We start from the raw sequence: 17,494 nt of genomic DNA on the forward strand, positions 1-17,494 counted from the left end.
TTTTTTTTCATTTTATTTCTGTTTTCTCCATTTAAAATAGGTCCCTAGATCACTTAAGACTTTGGCCATTGTATAGCTTTCTATGGTGCCACATGGCTACAGGCTCCAGGGCTATGGTCATTGAAAAAATCCTCCTGCCTAAGGGAATCTTCTGAAAGGATGAGGTTTGCTATAAGGTATCTTAGTCGTGCTCATGCAGGCATATTGTTACTACAGAAGAGATTTCTCGGCAACTGTGGGCTCCTGGGCTTATATTTCAGCATCAGTGGAAGAGGCTGTAAAGAGCAAGAGCTCTTCAGAAAGTCCCCCTTGGGTTCCTGATATGACAAAACTACCATTTGACCTCAAGCCAAGTATGTCTCAAATATGAGACCCTCTCTGTTTCTAAAGTGATTTGAGACATGCACGTGTCTGTAGAAATGCAAACCGGGGCTGCTGTATGATGCCCTGTAGCTCAGTGGGTCTGGAGGAACTGGTTCGCTGCCCGTAGCCAAAAAAGCAGTTCTTCAAAGCAGCGCCTGTCACAGCTTCCTTTGCAGTGGGCTGTTTAGTTTTGTGGTTATGACCTGCAGTTTATTTCTGTGGCAACGACTGTGTTGTTGTAATAATCATATAATCACTTCACTGCTATTAGAAGAGGTTTATCTGTGAGAATCATTTTAGAAACAACGGTCTGGGTCCAGAGCTTCAAAGACGCATCCACAGACACCAAGCTGCATTGATGTCAGCGAAGCAAAACGAATGCCCCTAGCTGAAATAGCAAGCAAACAAAATTAAAGCTGATGTGGGTTTCTTGGGCATTGAGTCAGAAGGCAGCGAGCTGAGCACGCGGCCGTTTCTCCTCTCGCCTCCCACAGCGGGACAGACCTACAGGGAGCCGAGGCCGTGGCCAGCACAAACGCTCTCATCGGTGCTTCACTTTTTCTCTGCCAGCGCCCTTCTCTGTTTTCCCTTCCTCGAGGACTTCCATTACTCACAGACTGTTTTCCTTCCCTCTGCTAAGTGATGTACGAACTGTTTGTACGCTCCAGGCTGGCTTCTGACGTCCGTCCCTTCTGTGTGCGCACGGAGCGAGGGCGCTCCCCGCAGCGCAGCGGGTCAGCGGGCTGCCAGGCCGCAGGCTGGGCCCAGGGGGAAGGCGAGGGCTTGCCACCAGCTCTCAGGGATCAGAATTTGTCCCAGCTCCTTCAATTACTCACTAGTTTTGAACATGTCGTATCTCTTCACTGACGAGTTCAGGACGTAACGTGGGCTCCACTGGGATGAATGCCGAGTGCAATCAGTGGGGGGCTAAGGAAGAAACATCTTCCCTTGGTTCAAACTCCTGAACGGCCATAGATCATGCTTCCTAATTCTATCTGCTGTGGGTTCTGTTTGCTTTAAGCCTTTTTAGAACATAGTCGAGGTTTTTTGTTTTCAGGTGTACACGCACATGCCTGTTGAATTAAATAAATGAGCAGCCTGCCTACGTGAGGCCATCCTACCGAGGATGTGTAGGACACCACACCCACCTAGTCTTTAATGCCATGCCTTGGTTTGAATGATAGTCTTTTGTAATGCGTTGATTGACTCTATTTTAAGGGAATGCCTAACAGAAGTCAGGCTACTGCTAGCATAAAATGAGCAAAGAAAAATACAGTGCATGTGCTTTCCTGAAAATTTAATTTTCTCCTGATAAATAGGAGTAAGAAAGCCAGCACTCAGAGAACACAGCAGGTTATCAGGGAGGTTGGTTTGGCTGGCATAGAAATCATTTTTCAGATTATATGATTTTCCATTAACTATTGACTGCATAATCAGTTGGAGAAGTTAGACTCTTTTGAGAAAGGTGAGAGTCATGCAAGCTGTTTGATCCAACACGAGCACTTCATCCTCGCCTGAAGCAGCTGGGTGAGTGAACATCACTTTTCTCTTCTGTGTGTGATGTGGGTTCTGAGTTAGCATTATAAAACAAGCCTCTTCACCTGCTGCTTTGCCTCATTACAATTCCATAGGCCAAATTGGATCAAGCACCAGCGGAAAAATCCCCACACCCAACAGTGCAAGCGTGGGCTCGCCTCGGCCCCGTGCTCCGTAGCCGGTGGGTGCTGAGAGACCCCTTCCCGGCCCCTGGCTACTCCTAGCACCCAACCCACAGCTCAGAAGCCTTGGGTCTGCCCGCTCTGCCCTGCGCTCTTCACGCTGGTGGTGCTCGCCTGTGTAGGTACGTGGACTTGGCAAATAATATTTGTGGCTGTATAGCGACGTTCTGCAATCTGGTCATCCATGCATGGTCTTGATTAGAATGTAGTTACCAAGAGTAGGCTCTGGTGTTATTTTTGGCAAGGTTGGGTAGGCAGAATTTGATTTTTGCTTTTTTTCTAAATGTCCTGCTTTTCCTCTTTTGTGATGCTGCAGTCTTTTCACGGCTATTGGACTCACCACGCAACATGTGCTCCTTGTTGCCATGTGTGTTTATTTTTTGCCTCACATTCAGATTATTATCAATATTGATGCTCAAAATAATTCTTGTGCCATTTCTAGAAAGATGTGCAAACTGAGCCACTTTCCATTTAATATTAACTGAAATTCCCTGGAATGTTATCATCTGCATGGCAACCAGCAGCCCATCTGCACCTAATGGCAATGCTACAGAGTGAAGGAGCTTTGCTTGGTAAATATGCATTGTGAAAATCCTCATCAGATCTGATCTTGGGCATGGTGGGAAAAGCCACTCTTTCCCTAAAAGCAGCAGCAGGTCCCTCACATTTCAGCTGTGAATAATGGACAGCAGTGATTCACCCTGCAGTTAGTCTCATAAAAGTCCACTCCTTATTCTGTAAGACGAACAGGAGTGATAATTTTATAGACAAGCGCTGTTGTTGGTAAGCCCTTTCTGGGTCAGCTTATATCAACACGTGTAACCCCTCCCGGCGTGCTCCCAGCTTCACCCAGCCTGGCAGATCTACGAGGCAGCTCAAAGGTAGGCGCTGGAGCAGGGTGTTAAAGGGGACGTGCTGGACCAGACGCATCTTCAGAGTTGGGTACAAAACTGCACATAAACCATGTATCTAAACTTAGGAGTCCTGAGCCCTACTATTTAAGGGAAAAAGAAGAGTATCAAGTGCTTGCCAGGGAGGAAGAAACATCCAAGTGCTAGTCAGAGAAAGGATCTTCACATCTGCTGGTCTTCTGCCCAGGGGTGATACCAGTGCAGGTTCCCTATTTGGGGTTATGCCTTCCCTCAAGTTAATGGTACTCTTCTGCTTACAAAAAATCTGTACAGTATTTATTTTGCTGTATATTAACTATTCCTCTTTTGTTTTTTCTACATACATGGCTGCTTCAGCTGCTTTATGTGTTAATGCAGTACTTTCCATTAAGCGGTCCTATGCGTACATCAAAAATAAACACTCTTATAACAACATGCATAAGATTAAACTATTAAACTTGCTCAAAGTATACAGTTCATAAATTAAAAGTGTTTATGCTCATACTTTAGTATTGATTTCTGAGTTTATAAAAATAAAAGAACTTGCCCTTAGGAAACAAAAATCACGGTTCTTTAAGCTTTTCTTTGTCAGGATGCCAAAAAAGACAACTTAACATGGAAACATCACCATTTGTTCATGTCAAATGTAGTTTATCCAATTAGATGTTTTATAACTCCACTGAGTTAAACGAAGAAGGTTAATATTTTTTACTGTTTTATTTTTTCATGCTGTGTCTGTAATACACGCAAAGATAACTTAGCCTAGCAAAATATACAGTGTAATTTGGTAATGTGTTTATTGGATTCCACTAAAAGACCCTTGAGAAATTATTCAAGATTTTTGCTCTTCAACTAAAATTATTTCTTTTTCTTCTCTTTCTTCTTTTTTTTTTTTTTTCCTGCATAATCTTTCAAGCTTTTTTTTTTTCTGGAAATGTTTTAAAGAAGAGACTGTTAGAGGTTTTTTTTTTCTTTTTTTTTTTTGTATTTTATTTTGTTGTTCTCTTCCCCTCCTCCTCCCCCCCTCCCTCCCCCCCCCAGTGTCAGGAAGGAAAGGCCTTCTGGAGGTGAATGTCTTTAGTTACTCATGTTTTTGAAAATTTAATTGTGTCCATGGTTCTGAAACATATATGACATCTTGCAGTATGATAAATGCCTAAGCTTCCAGTAACTTGCATTTTAAAATTGTCTTATGGAGGCTTCAGATCAGTTACAGTTTTATGGGTGTGGTTTTGTGGTAGCTTAAACGAGCAAAAAAAAATATTCATTTTTCTTGTGGAATTCAGTTTTCTGCCAGGCTGGACTCCAGAGCTCCAAGCAGCCTAAGCAGCCTGGATAAATCTATGGACACATGAGTTTTACTGACCTGGGACAGTGGTGCCATGCCCTGTGCAGCGGCCTTGCCACAGACTTAATGATTAAGGAGAAGCAAGGCCATTCAGCCAGCTTTGGGCTGGGAACCACTTATGTGGTTCATGGTTACTTCCTAAAAGTTCCCGTAAGCACTTCAGGAGTTGCTGTGCAAATCTACGGGAGGTGACGCTTCTCAAAGGGGCCGACATCCTCCCTGGCAAAATTGCAGAAGTTCTCCAAAGGTGAAAGTTGAAAACTGCCACCCCCTTCCTCTTGTGTAACTTATTAGCTCATCTTACTAGGCAGCAGAAGTTGCAGTCACCGGAGTTAGCCTTTTTTTCTGAAGACTCGTATTTTGTCTGCTATCATGTTTGAACTCACTGAGTACAGGAGATCACTTTTCACCTCTCCACGGCCAGATGCAGCTGCTGTGCTGTACAGGGACAGCCCCAATCCGATAGCCTTCCTTGCCTACTGCATGCCTGAGTGCATGGACGGAGCATTGGAAGGGTCCTTCATGGTCGGAGAAGCTCCGGGCCCCCCGGCTGGCTGGGAGCTAGTGGGGCTGACATGCAGAGAGCCCTCCATCCAGTCTATGGGCCATGCTGAGAGAGCAGAAGTGCTGGAGATTATCGTGTGTTGTGGTGCACAGTTTGTGGGGTGGCTTCTGGGAGGGACGTTGCAAGCCCTGATGACTAAGAGTGGCCTGGAAGCTAACCCCAGTGTAACCAAGGGTGTGGTTTCGTGAAAGGCTTATCTAAAAGCAAGCTGCTTCCAACACAAGTGGTCTCTCCACATCTCACCTACCTGTTTCTGCCCTTCTGTCGTCTCGGGGTCCCATTGAGCCAAACACTGAGTTGGATCAGTCTGATCCAGTACAAAGCAACATGTTCTGTGCATAGTAGGTTAGGTCTGTATCAGGCCATAACTGTGTATGTGGCAATCTGCCCTAAGAGCGCCTGGCTGGTGGTGGGAAGGAAATGCTAATTCTTTTTTGGTAGCCTTCAGTTAGACCGGGTCAAGTAAAAGGAAACTGGACTACAGGGAAGCCAAGGCTTTGAATAACGTTGAGGGCTGAACTGGTTTCAGCAGCTCAGGAGGCTGAAAAACAGAAAACTGTTGTAAAGTCCTCATAGCTACCTCAGACAGGAACCACAAAAAATTTGGGGCTTGTACCGAGCTCTGGTGAGCAGGACCGCAAGCAGAGGAGCCTTTCTTTGGAAACAGTACTTGGAGGAACTACAGCCAGGCAAAGGTGGTTTGATGGGGATAGCTGATACATTTATACAGGTCGATGATCTGGAGCCAAGGAAGGTGCTCTGGTGGTATCTCCTTCCAGTCTTGTCAAATGCTGTGGTTGCAGAGCTCTAACAAAAGGTGCTATAAGACTGCTGAGAGGAGTGGTGGCTCAGGGAGGTTTGGGGAGGAGCAGGTGGGAGATGAAAGTGAGGGATATGGAGGGAAGTGGAGAGGATGCTGTTCTTGGAGTGTGAAGAACATTTGGCAGCTGTGGGAAGGATGGAGAAGACTTTTAGGTTTTATCTGTAATGCAAAAAAGTCTCAGAGAAATCAGGACATAAAACTGAGGATAAAGGCAGGAAAAATATGGAAGATCTTTTCACAGCTCCTGTGTCTCTGTCCCATTCTTTCCATTCTCTCTGTGCCCAGTGTTGGTGTGTTACTGCTTTATACGCTCACCTGCAGCACCTCTGTGAATCCTGCCTGCCCTCCTCACGTGGATCACCTAGTGGGTGCTGGCGGGGCTGCTTTCTGACGTGCACAAGTGAAGGCTTTGCTGGGATGGGTGTCCACCGTGCAGTGGTCACGGAGCCCCTTGCAATTCCAGGAGGAGCATCCTGCCTAGCCTCCTGTGCTGTGCAGCCAGGTCAGCCTGCCCTGCCCCGTCCCAGGGAGAGGCTGTAGCACCCAGCTGCCTCAGAGAGGGATGGTGAGAGGGCGAGCGATGGGTGCCCAACACGAGCCCTGGCAGATTTGCACAGGTACTGAGCACCTCTGGAGTCCAGACCCTGCCAACTCTGCAATCAAAGCCCTTATCACGTAAAGTAAATATGTGAAAGTAAATCATTTTAGGTGGCCTGCTTTACACAGCAACACTCTGCATGTACTGTTGCTGAAGTCTTTAATGAGTTCCTCCTACTGTAAATTCTGATCTTTTTCATTAGTATTTTTAATTCAGCACAGTGCTAGAAATGTCATCCTACTTCCCACTGTCATAAAAAATGCCCAAGGCCGTGATCGAATGATCTTATGAAAAGACACATACTCTCTTTCTTTTGTGTGTCTGCTAGTTTCTTCTAGCCTGCGTGCCCTTTCTATTTTCATCCAGCCTCCTCCTCTCCTCCCCCCCTTGCAGTACATGTCTGCAGTGCCATTCCCTGCTTCACAAGCAGTTAATGCTACAAAAACAGCGTTACCCTGTGCCTGGGCAGGTCAGCCTCAAGCACTCCTAAATCACAGCTTCCGCCAATGTTTATCGTGGCTAACAATGAGATTTTTTATGCTGAAGATAATGGTGTATTTTGCACCACGAGATAAGCCTTAGATGTAAAATCATTATTTATTTAATAGCACCATCAAAGAATATCGCTACAGAAGGGAACTTCAAAGTTTCCCAGAATAATCAGGTTTCTGGTATGTGTGCTCTTTTTTTTTTTTTTCTTCCTGACTCCATTATAATCAGTAATAAAAGTGTAGTTACTTAGAAATCATTGAAACCATTACTATATTAGGCTACAAAGAGGGGAATTAAGCATTTGCCCAGAAGCCAGACATGCAGCCAGCCGCAGGACTGCGGGACTAACGAGAAAGAGCAGTTTGACTCGCAGCAGCCCGTGGTGCTTTGGAAACCTGCTGCTGACCTTGCCAAAGGTTTTATTTTGGGGAGGAGGAGGAAGGCTCATTGCCCCCTTCCCTATAGGATTTGCCTTACATACTTGGATCCCTGGACACGCGGGGGCCCAGCAGGGCAGTCCTGCAGCACTGCGGTGTGTTGTGCCGAGGGCAGCCCCCTGCCCAGCCCCTCGCACCCGGGGTGGTGCCGTGAGGAGGTGTCCTTTGTGGCTCTCCCCCCAGCCTCGCCTGAGCTCCTTTCCGAAGCCTCTGAGGACGGGCGGTGGAACAAGGCCCCAGTTGATTAGGCAGCCGAGTGGCTTGGCAGAAGAATGGAGCCCTTCAGTTTAAATTCAGGCTTGTTTCCGTTTTCTTAGCCCTTCCCATGGCTTGCGGAGAAATCCCTCACCGGTTTTTAACCCGTTGCTCTGCTGGGCCGTACCGTGAGGCGCGGGCTGTCTTGGCCGGCAGTGCCTCGCGGCCCAGCCCCAGGAGGCTGCAGGAGCTGGCCTGGCAGGGCCGCGTGTGGGCCAGGCTATGACGGGCGGACAGCAGAAGCTGGGGGAAAGCCCAGGGCTGGTAGCTGAATCACACGTCCTCCAGGAGGGCTCTGCTAACACCGAGGCCCAGGTGACAAGGCTGTGGGGTCCCTGTCATGCCCTGAGCCCACACGCAGCTTGCTGGCCCCATCTGTGTGATGGACACCAGGGTGGATTGTTCCCTGCTGTGTGCACCACGTTTGTGTTTGGCATTAATTTGCTGAGCTCTATTGCTCCAACCCAGGCGCAGTCCTGGCCGCAGAATTGCCAGGATTTGACAATGGCTGTGAAGGTTTTTCAACCTGAAGGAGCAGTGCTGTTTCCTCCTCCACAGTAGGCGCGGTGCTAGCACGCGGGTGTGTTGGAAGGAAGAGCAGCGCTTCCAGCCGGGCAGGGCAACAATCAAAGTCTTGTTGGACCTGGCTCCTTGTCCCAGAGCTGCCACTGGTAATGCTCGATGGCCCCCAGCAAATCATTTTACCTCTTCGTGGCTCAGTTTAGCTTTGTGAAACAGAAATAAAGGTGGTGACCCTTGGCAGAGTTGATCCAGTGTCTGCCAAGAGCAGAGGGCAGGGGAGGATATGCCAGTGGTGGTTTTACGGCATGCACAAGCAGGGCAACAGGCAGAACTGGAACAAAACCAGACCCCCAGTGTAGAGGAAAAAGGATGAAGCTGAGACTAGAAAAGAATATTTTATAGCAGTGACAGGAGGCAGGAAGGATAGTTAGGTGAGAGCACGTCCTGTTGACTCTAAGTAACCGGTGCTGCTGCTCTCTATGAAGAGATACAGGTGAACTTGGTGTCCTTGACTGATGTCCCCACCCAGGTAAATTTCTTGACAATAATGTGTAGGACCTCCTGCACAGGATCCCCCTCCTTTGGAGAGGATCCAGCTCTCCAAATAACTGCTGTTTTAAAACCTGGCTCCTCTGGAATCCTCTAGTCAAGAGGCGTGGGTGGCACCTCCAGAGGTATCTCAGCTGGGTGTAAGGATCTGCAGCCAGGGGTCACCATACTGAGCAGGATGAGTTGGGATGGGCAAGGGTGACAGAGGCTGGACGTTTAGAGGTGTTGTACAGAGTTTGTTCTTCAGGATAGTTGTGTCTCATCTGACATGACAGGAGAGACAGAATTTGTCCTTATCTTCAGCTCACCCAGTGTTGGGCCCTGTGACACCACCAATGAAGGAAGGTGAGATGAATTGCTTTCTTGACTCAGTCAAGATGCACTTTTTTCCATTTTCCTCACCACAGCAAAACCAGAAATAAGTTGAAATGAAACCTGTCACTTAGCTACTTAGAAGTGGAGAAAAAGTGCTCAGAGCACAAGGTGGTTATTGCTGTTGCTCTCCTCGCCACTAGTGTAAAGGTTGCAATATTCGCCCACAGCATGGGGATGTGGCCCTAATTCCCTCCTCTGCCTCACACGGGTCTGCTGCTGGCAGTGCCATCACCCCACGGCTTTGCTTTGGTCCCCCCACACTAGCTGCTGAGTGAGGAGCCAGAGGGACAGGGAGAGTCCATCCCAAACGGTAGCCCAGGAAGGGGCAAACTGAACTCAAGAGAGTGAGGGATGGAGAAGATGATTTTGGCTGAGCAGCACTAGGAACTAGGGAGCCACTCAGAGAAGAGCTTGAAGAAATTATTTTTCATAGGACACAGAATTTTAATGCATGCAAAATAGTTACAGCTTTTATGGGTACAATACCTGGGAGAGAAGGCAAGGGACTGCTCATAGATTTTCATAACATATGGAGAGTTAAAAAAGAAGGTTTCCTGAATTACTAAAACAAACATGATACTCAGTGAGCTGTGTATGATTGATCTAAAAATAGTTCTGAAATTCACATATAGTTCTGAACTTGCAGATTTTGACAAGTTGCACAAAGCATTTTCAGAAGGCAAAAGAATAAGACAGCATAACTGAATTGGAGGACTACTGGTGTCCCAAGGTACCCAATGTTCTCTATGTACTTGCAGATTGCATGAAAAGCTTAGTGGATAGAAAGAGAATATACCGCTTAATAATAAACAAAACATAAGGTCCAATTTCGGAAATACTTTTAAGTACTATCATAATATTGAATATAATATCAAATGCAAAGCTGTATTTTCCTTCTTAAATTCAACATTCTCTAAAAGTTTGTGATCTGGGTGGTGAAAAAGCATTGTCCAAAGAATATGACTGAAAGCTATTGGGGTGCAAGCACTGGTAGATAGGAGTGTCCCACCTCCATGCATTGACAGAACCTGCCACAGAGATTCCTGCCTGTGGGATGTGCAAAGCAGCAGGAATGCACAGTTGCAAAGAATATCCATCTGTGTATAGGAGGGACAAAGATACTGTCAGTTTAATCTTAAAACCAATACAGGCAATTGTCATAATTTTTAATTGAAGCAAGACTCTTGTGTACTTTAGCACTAGGGCTTGTTATGTAGCCAGCACAGAGAACAGAAGTGGGAAATTAATACAGCTCCAACCATGCTAAAGGATGGAAGAAGAGGGCCAGGGTTTCTCCATGTAGCTTTCCACCAGAAGGACAGAAGGCTTTTTACTGGTTCAGGAGCAGTTAAAAAAATAAAAAATTATCCTGAATGCAGGAAGGTATTTTGGGGGAAATAAAACTAACAATGAAAGCACATACAGCTCTCATTATAAGGGCAGATTTTTGTGGCCCAGCACTTGGGCCACAGAAAGCCCTGCAATAACATGGATGACGAATATAATAACTTCTTGTACCTAGAAAGCAGAGTAGAGCACAACAGTGAATGGCTGGAAAGTGTAGTATTCTGCATGAGATTTGTGGTATTTTGTGTGCGGAACTGACTAGCAAGCACATGATGTGTGTCCTGGAAGAGGGGGGGAAGTGCTGGGACAGAAACCTGAGCTTTCAGGGAAATCATGCTCACTGACATTAAAAGAACCTCAGCTCACAGATTTGTAGGAGAAGGACTCAAGTGCCAGATTTATAATTAAAATAGCCATGATCAAGCCACGAATAGCAAAGCAGCACAGCAAAGGCTTTTAAGAAATGGCAACATATTGAGGGAAATCTATATGGAATATGTTGGCTCCAACTGCAATATTGAGGCAGCTGTTGAATTGCAGCCTGAAAAAGCGTAAAATATTGAGAACTAGTAACACAAGCTCCAATTCTGATATACTTGTGTGACAAGCAGGAGTGAAACTCGTTAGGCAGCTGAAAATGTCACAGAACTAATTACTTCATTTTGCTAGGTACCTTCTGTTACATGCACATCAAAAATCCTCAGCAAGATGGGAAATAGTCAACTTTTAAGGAACAACTCTTTTAAGGCTCTGTTGTATCTGAGCACCTCCCTACCCCAAACTTCTGCTGTCTGGTGCTGCAGTACAGAAATGCCAATATACCCATTTTACAGACAGAGAAGTAAAGGAAAACAAATTTGAGAGGTAGAGCAAAGCAAAAAAGTGATCTCCGAGAGGCTATTGGCAGGTCAGGGACTGAACCCAACTCCCCAAATAGCTAACTAAAACTTTAGCTATGGGATTTTTTTTCCTCTTGTTGAATTGTCATTGTTAATAAACCAGAAGATTTTTTTTTCATCTTTGACAGATTTAAGGACTGTAATACGCCACCTCCTTGTTCTCTCATGTGTTCATATGGAAAATGCGCTGCATATTTGGTTGAAAGCCAAATGTGCCTCACTTCTTCATCTGCTCATTTTATGTTGCAGCTTATCTTTCATCCCACCTCTGCATTGTCTTTTGCAAGGGTATCTCTAATCTTACGCAGCATTTAGCAAACTGAGATACCCGTGTCACAAGTGGTGACCGCAGTAGAAGTGCTCCTAATAGTCTGCACGAGTGCCTCTATGGAAAGCTTGAACAGCTCCAGGAGCGGAGCAGGAGGTGTTTGAGATTATTTTCAAGAACCTTTGCTAAGTATTCACCAGGAATAGGGAGACAGCTGTTAACACTCCAGAAATACCAAGTGAAGGTCTGAATGCCAATCCAGAAAAGGAGCTGAAAATATAGTAGATGATTTATCAAGAGCGTGTTGGAGAAGTGTGAATAGAGATGTTGCTGTCATGATGTATCTTACAGTGCCCAGTATTGGAATGACTACTTAAAGATTTAAGTTAGACTTAGCAAAATGTGTTAAAATGCCACATTAAATGGATACCAAATGGGCAAAGAGCCTGAGGACAATGGGATTTGTTTTGTTTTGTTGGGAAAGTTCTGATTGTGATTATTACAGAGCTAAGAGGATAATGGTGTTTTATCATGGTCGTCCCACTTGCCATCAGTGGCAGTTCTCCCTCTCCCCAGCTCCATCCCAGAAGCAGGGGCTGGGGAGAGGTGGAAGGAGTGCTGAGTGTTGTCCCGTAGCATAGTGCCAGGGGCTGAAGGACGAACATCTGATGCCTTTGTTTCCCCCACTTCACCAGGGCTGGTTGCAGGGGCAGCCAGGAGGTAGCCAGTCACACCAGGAGGTAACTTAACCCAGGAGTAGGCATTGGTAACGATGTGTGAAAGGATACTTGGCAAGAGAGCTGCATACAAGAAGGCTTTAACCTGAGGTATGATCACACTTGAGGTGCGTTAACCCGAGGTGTGGATTACCAAACACAGAGTGTTTAGGAAAGACGAATGCAAAATTGAAGGAGCTGCCATAACTGCTTGCGTGACATGTGAGCTCAGTTTTGTCTATGTTACTTGGAAGCGGCTTTTAGCCTCTGCGGCTCTATTATCTGCGCTGTTTTGACAACAACTTAATAAAAGTGGGAGCCAGCTGTTCTGAGAGATCAGTGTGCCAAACTGGGCAGCCAGTCCAAACCCAGTCTGGGGTCTCGCTGGCTATGGACATGCACAGATGCCAGCTCGGTGCATGCAGTTGCAGCGTTAGTGCCAAGCAACATGGTGTGCACAATTTGTTCAGGCACATATGCAAAGAGATAACTTGAAAATCTAGTCCTGAAATGGTTATAGTTATTACCAGAGATGTAATTCACCTTGAATCTGTTTAATAGTAGCCTTTCAGAATGAGTCAGTCCTAGTGATCACAAAAAGAGCCCCGCATCCCGTTCGTTGTGAAGGCAGAGCATGAACACTAAACTCTGATTCTCTGCTTTGATCCTCAGGTAACTATTTATTCCTGTGAAAGCTGGGCTCTAACTGCTGCTGAAGTGGAATTCAGTCCTTCTGCATCATTGTGTTGGTGTGAGGGACTTCTGAAAGGTGGGGGAGATCTGTTGTTGCTGGCGGCCTGACACTGATCCTCCACAAGTGCTAGAGACCGAGGCCAGACTTGCAGTGCTTGAAAGACTCAGGCTTCGTATGTCTTTGCTTTGACTCTGAAATGAAATCTTATTCAGTAGAAAGTTCTCTGCTCTTGATGACAGTGAACACGTAGTAAATGATGTAATATTAGATTGCTCAACACTTGACATGAAAAACACTTATAAAAATTGGGTACGTGAAGATTTATTGTGATAAGCTGTGGCAAGCTACCAGGAGCTCGGCCTGGGAGAGAAATAACCATCCTCAGAAAGCAGAGCCCAAGACACCTCTGAGGGCTGTGCTGGCCAGCAGTGATTGTAAGAAATGGCTTCTCTGGAAGCTCGGGGAGTTGGAAATGCTCTTAGAAGAAACGGATGGATATGAGAGGCTGGTGCTTTGAGCTGTCTCAAAGCTACTTTGAGCCTAAATCCTGGCTTTTTCTTACAAGTTACTAAAAACAATGTTTTGATATATGCCATTTATTCAACGCAAATGATTGCACAGTCTGGCCGAATACCAACCCCAGGGAGCAGGCGTTACGGCGCCGGGCGAGGTCACCACCTTTGGACTAGTGTATGAATCAAGTGGGAAGTTCTTAAGAGTAGCTGAAGTTGCTTTATGCAGCTCAATACTATCAGGATTGCCTTCCTGATAACAGGCAGACTGCCAAAAAAAAACTCCTCCTGATACTGTAGGGCATGAGACCTGATAACATAAAGCCAGTATGAATGCATAAGCCTCGTGTTGCTTCATGTGCCTTTTGCCCCTTCCATCACGGTGCATAAATAGAAGAATTCTCGGTGAGGGCACTTAACTGCAGTCTTTTTTAAGCTGGGTGGACATTTTACATGGTCTTCTGTGACTTCTGAGCTGCACAATGCACCAAATTAATTATATGGATTGACATGGTGTCCTGGCATTGTGGCTAGAGGGAGATACATTCACATTTTGCTATAGAAATCCAGCTTTTATTGGCAACTGTCCAAGAACTTGTAGTTAGGAACCCTAATCCGTGTATTTATGATCTTGAGGCAGCTAACTCCAGAGATCTGCTGAAACCAGACAGTGTTTCTGTGGTGGTCCATTCTCCTTGAGCATGGACAGAATTCCTGAGTGCTGCAGGAAAGGCAGGCATGGGGCTGCAGCATCAAGTGTTTTTGAAGCCTTGTCCAGCCCATCAGGCAGAGCAAGCCAGGGCCAGGGTGCACTGCTGCTGGCATGCTGGATTTCTAACTTGAAAGCTTATCCATTGGGCTCACATGGCGTGGCTGGGGAGCAAACAGCCAAACCCTCACTGAGACAGACATGGGCAGAGGAATGCCAGGACTAGAACAAAACAAAAGCTGGAAATATAAAATGGACCATCTCAACCCAGTTAAAAGCAAACAAACAAAACCTTTAATGTGGCATGGGGAAATTTGTGCAGCCCTGAGCACAGATCAGGCTTGGGAAGTGATGTCCCCTTTTGTAGGGCCTGATGTGACACTGGGAGGCAGAGCTGTCTGCCCAACACAAGAAAAGCAAAAGCCATATTTTTTGTTTTCCCTCTGGGATGAAGTGACATGAGACAGCCTCTGGTTCCCTGTGTCCTGTCTCGGTTAAGGGGTCACTTTTCTTTCTGGTCTGTTGGGCTATATATGTTTAAGCCAAAAAGGTGCTGACCCAAGGAAGACCCTAAGACTTTGGTGCAGAGCTGAGGTTTTCTTAGGCTAGCCCATAAGCCTGCCAGCTTACATGTGGTTGCAAAATGCAGACAGTGGACACAGCCTGGAGATAGACAAATACCCAAAGCGCTGTTATGATAGCTGTGGAAACGGCAGTCACTGTCTGCACAATGTGGATCGCTGCGGCAGCAGCCTCTGGTCCAGGAGGGGCAGGCGTGGTGCTCACGCCTGACGTAGGAAGTAAGCGTGCTCCTGTGGGCACTGTTGGGACTCATGATCTACCCTCCTAACGTCTGGCACTCGTGAAAGGTTCCTGGCTGGGGATAGCCTGAACATCATCCCTACTTCTCCTAATGGTGCTCAGGCTGGCAGACAGACCCATCTGACAAAGCCAGGCCTTGACCTTGCGCCATCGCTGAACAAGCCAGGGAAGGGAAGTTGTGGTGGGGGCTGACCACAGGGCAGCAGCACGGGCTGCGGCCGTCAGCAATGCCCTCGTCCCATGGGGACGGCCCTGCTGCTGGCTGGGAAGCTGTGGGCATCCTGTCTGTCCCCTCCCTGCGCTGTCCCTTGTGGGAGCCCACCTGCCCAGAGGCAGCACGCTTAAGCTTCAGTCAGCTGCTGCTGCCCGCTGCTGGGCCTCGTCCCGGCCCGAACAGCCAGTGAGTCCAGGCTGCAGCTGCCAGCTATCCCAGGTGTGCTTTGAGCCTTTGGAGCATCAATGCCATGGCATTTCTCTCCTGAATGCCTAACTTTCTGCTTTATTTGCTGTTGGCTGAGTGGGCCATTCTCTCTCAGAAAGCATTAATGGCAGCCTGTTGCATCCGAGTGGGTGGGAATCAAACCCCTGAACCTTGTTTTTCTCTGCGGGCCTCTGAAAGAGAATAGTCATTTTAACTGATTTAATGTTCTGGGGCTGAATGTAAAATTTCTCTTTAGACCTTATCTTCAGAGTACTTGTTAGCCCCAAAGTTCACTTAAATGGGAGGAAGAAAAAGACAAAAAGATAAAAGTCTGGAATCTTAATTTGTAAATCTTGGGAGAATATTAGTTTTGTATTGTTTCCCTATCAGTAAAATCCAGGAAGTAGTCCAAGCTGCCCCGCCTCTACAACTTCCCATTATTTATCACAATAAAAATCCCTTCTGGGTGGCTTGGTTTACTACTGCACATACAAGGCAAAACCATCTCAGGATTCGGTATACTGAGCAGGACAGATGAATACTCTGTTCAACCCAATGCAAGGCACCTTCAAAGCAAAGCTAATTCAGACCATGAGCTAACTGCTGTCGGAGAAGGCAATGCACCGTATTGTGCTAAGAGCTGGGAGTATGAAAATATCCACCTAGTCTCAGAAAAATGGCTAATCAGAAAGTATTCATTAGAGCTGGCAGGAAAGCACATTTTGCAAATGCTTGTTTTACAGATATTCATTTTAAAAATTGATTTTTTTGAATTTTCAACCCCCCAAAAGAAGCCTTAAAACAGTGAATAGAAACTTCAGATTTGAAATTCTCGTGTGTGGGTTCTGTGGGTTTTTGTTGTTGTTCTTGTTTGGTTTTGATATTCCCTCCAACCTTTTTATTTATTTTCAGTTTGAAAGAACTGAAGAAATCAACGTCTAAAAAAACTGACTGAGGCAGAATGCAGAGCCAAGGCCAGGTTTCCAGGGGAATGCGTCAGTAAGAAAGAAACCTACAGCTAGTAACCAAAATGCCTCGAGCTGTTATCATTAAGTTATCTTGAGTAAACTCTGTATTGTGTATTTCCTGAAGAGCATGACCAAAAATTCATTGAGACCATAGATCTCTCAGTAGGTTATGGCTAAAAGCCCAGCTAATGTTTTATGCCTCTTTTTGGTTCATAGCCAAGATGACTTGTTTGCTTGTTTTTACTCATTCCTTACTCATGAAAAGAGAGAAAAAAAAAAAAAAAAGTGAACTTAATGGGTTTTGCAATTCATTTTTCATTTGTTAGAGAGCACTTCCTCCAAACCGTAGAGAGGTTGTTTCCCAGCATAGAAAAATCTGTACTGATGTGGCTGAAATGTACCATTTAGTGATACATTTCCTCTACTGGGGACATTCTGAATTTCTTTAGGGCAGTGAGTCATTCTGGTGGTGGCACCAGACTTGCCTTATTTATGTTGAATGGCAAAACAACAACAAAAACTTTCCCAAATTTGAAAATATCACTGAAGAGAATGAAAGCCTAATGGTCTTCGACTATTATGGCTGCTCTAATTTGAATCACATGGGAAAGCGCTTTGTTAATGGCTTTGTTCTCTTACTCCTCACTGGCAACAAAGCAAAACAAGACACCCCTTTCTTTGTTCTTTTTCCTTTATGTGTTGCTTTTCCATCTGGTTTGAGAAGAGACTGGCCCTGTGGGTTAGTAATTATGTCGAAATGCTTGAGATCTGGGGTAGTTTCCCCAGACTTCCTGAACAACCACGGACTGACCACTTTACCTCCGCTACTATTCTGTAAAATGGGAATAAATTGACTTTTCCTCCTAAGGCTACTGCTAGAAAATCTATTTATTGCTGCAAGGCACCCAGGTACCCATGGAATATTCAAGGCCTATGTATGTTGTATTTTTCATTACAAGCGTGTTCTGTGTAGAGTTTAAGCTAATAAGTCCCAATGATGATTCACAATGATGTGATGATTTCATAAGAGGAACAAATTTGAATAGATTTAAATATATACATGTAAAAGAAATATGTGCGGCCTCCCAGCACTCTTTGAAATCTAAATGTGAGAATTCCTTCAGGTGGAGCACTGGAAGCCCTGGAAGCCTTCACTTCAGCTCGCACTGGCAGGTGCTGAGCAGAAGGAGTACGCCAGAAGAA

At 45.8% G+C, this 17,494-nt stretch overlaps 1 long non-coding RNA gene across 3 annotated transcripts in view; it reads left to right on the forward strand.

Moving 5' to 3' along the window:
* LOC106036249 (uncharacterized) overlaps positions 1–16,227 on the forward strand; it is a 28,607-nt gene extending 12,380 nt beyond the window's left edge. The window contains exons 7-8 of one of the 3 annotated variants that reach the window (XR_010833640.1): positions 41–9,665; positions 12,838–16,227. This is a non-coding gene — a long non-coding RNA (uncharacterized lncRNA). Of the gene's footprint in view, positions 1–40; positions 9,666–12,837 lie in introns of those variants that run through there. The other 2 variants (XR_010833641.1, XR_010833642.1) reach the window with 2 other exon arrangements.
* The last annotated feature ends 1,267 nt before the right edge of the window (positions 16,228–17,494 follow it).

The sequence above is a fragment of the Anser cygnoides genome, chromosome 9 (genome assembly GCF_040182565.1).
Source record: "Anser cygnoides isolate HZ-2024a breed goose chromosome 9, Taihu_goose_T2T_genome, whole genome shotgun sequence".
In the NCBI taxonomy this organism is placed as follows: domain Eukaryota; kingdom Metazoa; phylum Chordata; class Aves; order Anseriformes; family Anatidae; genus Anser; species Anser cygnoides.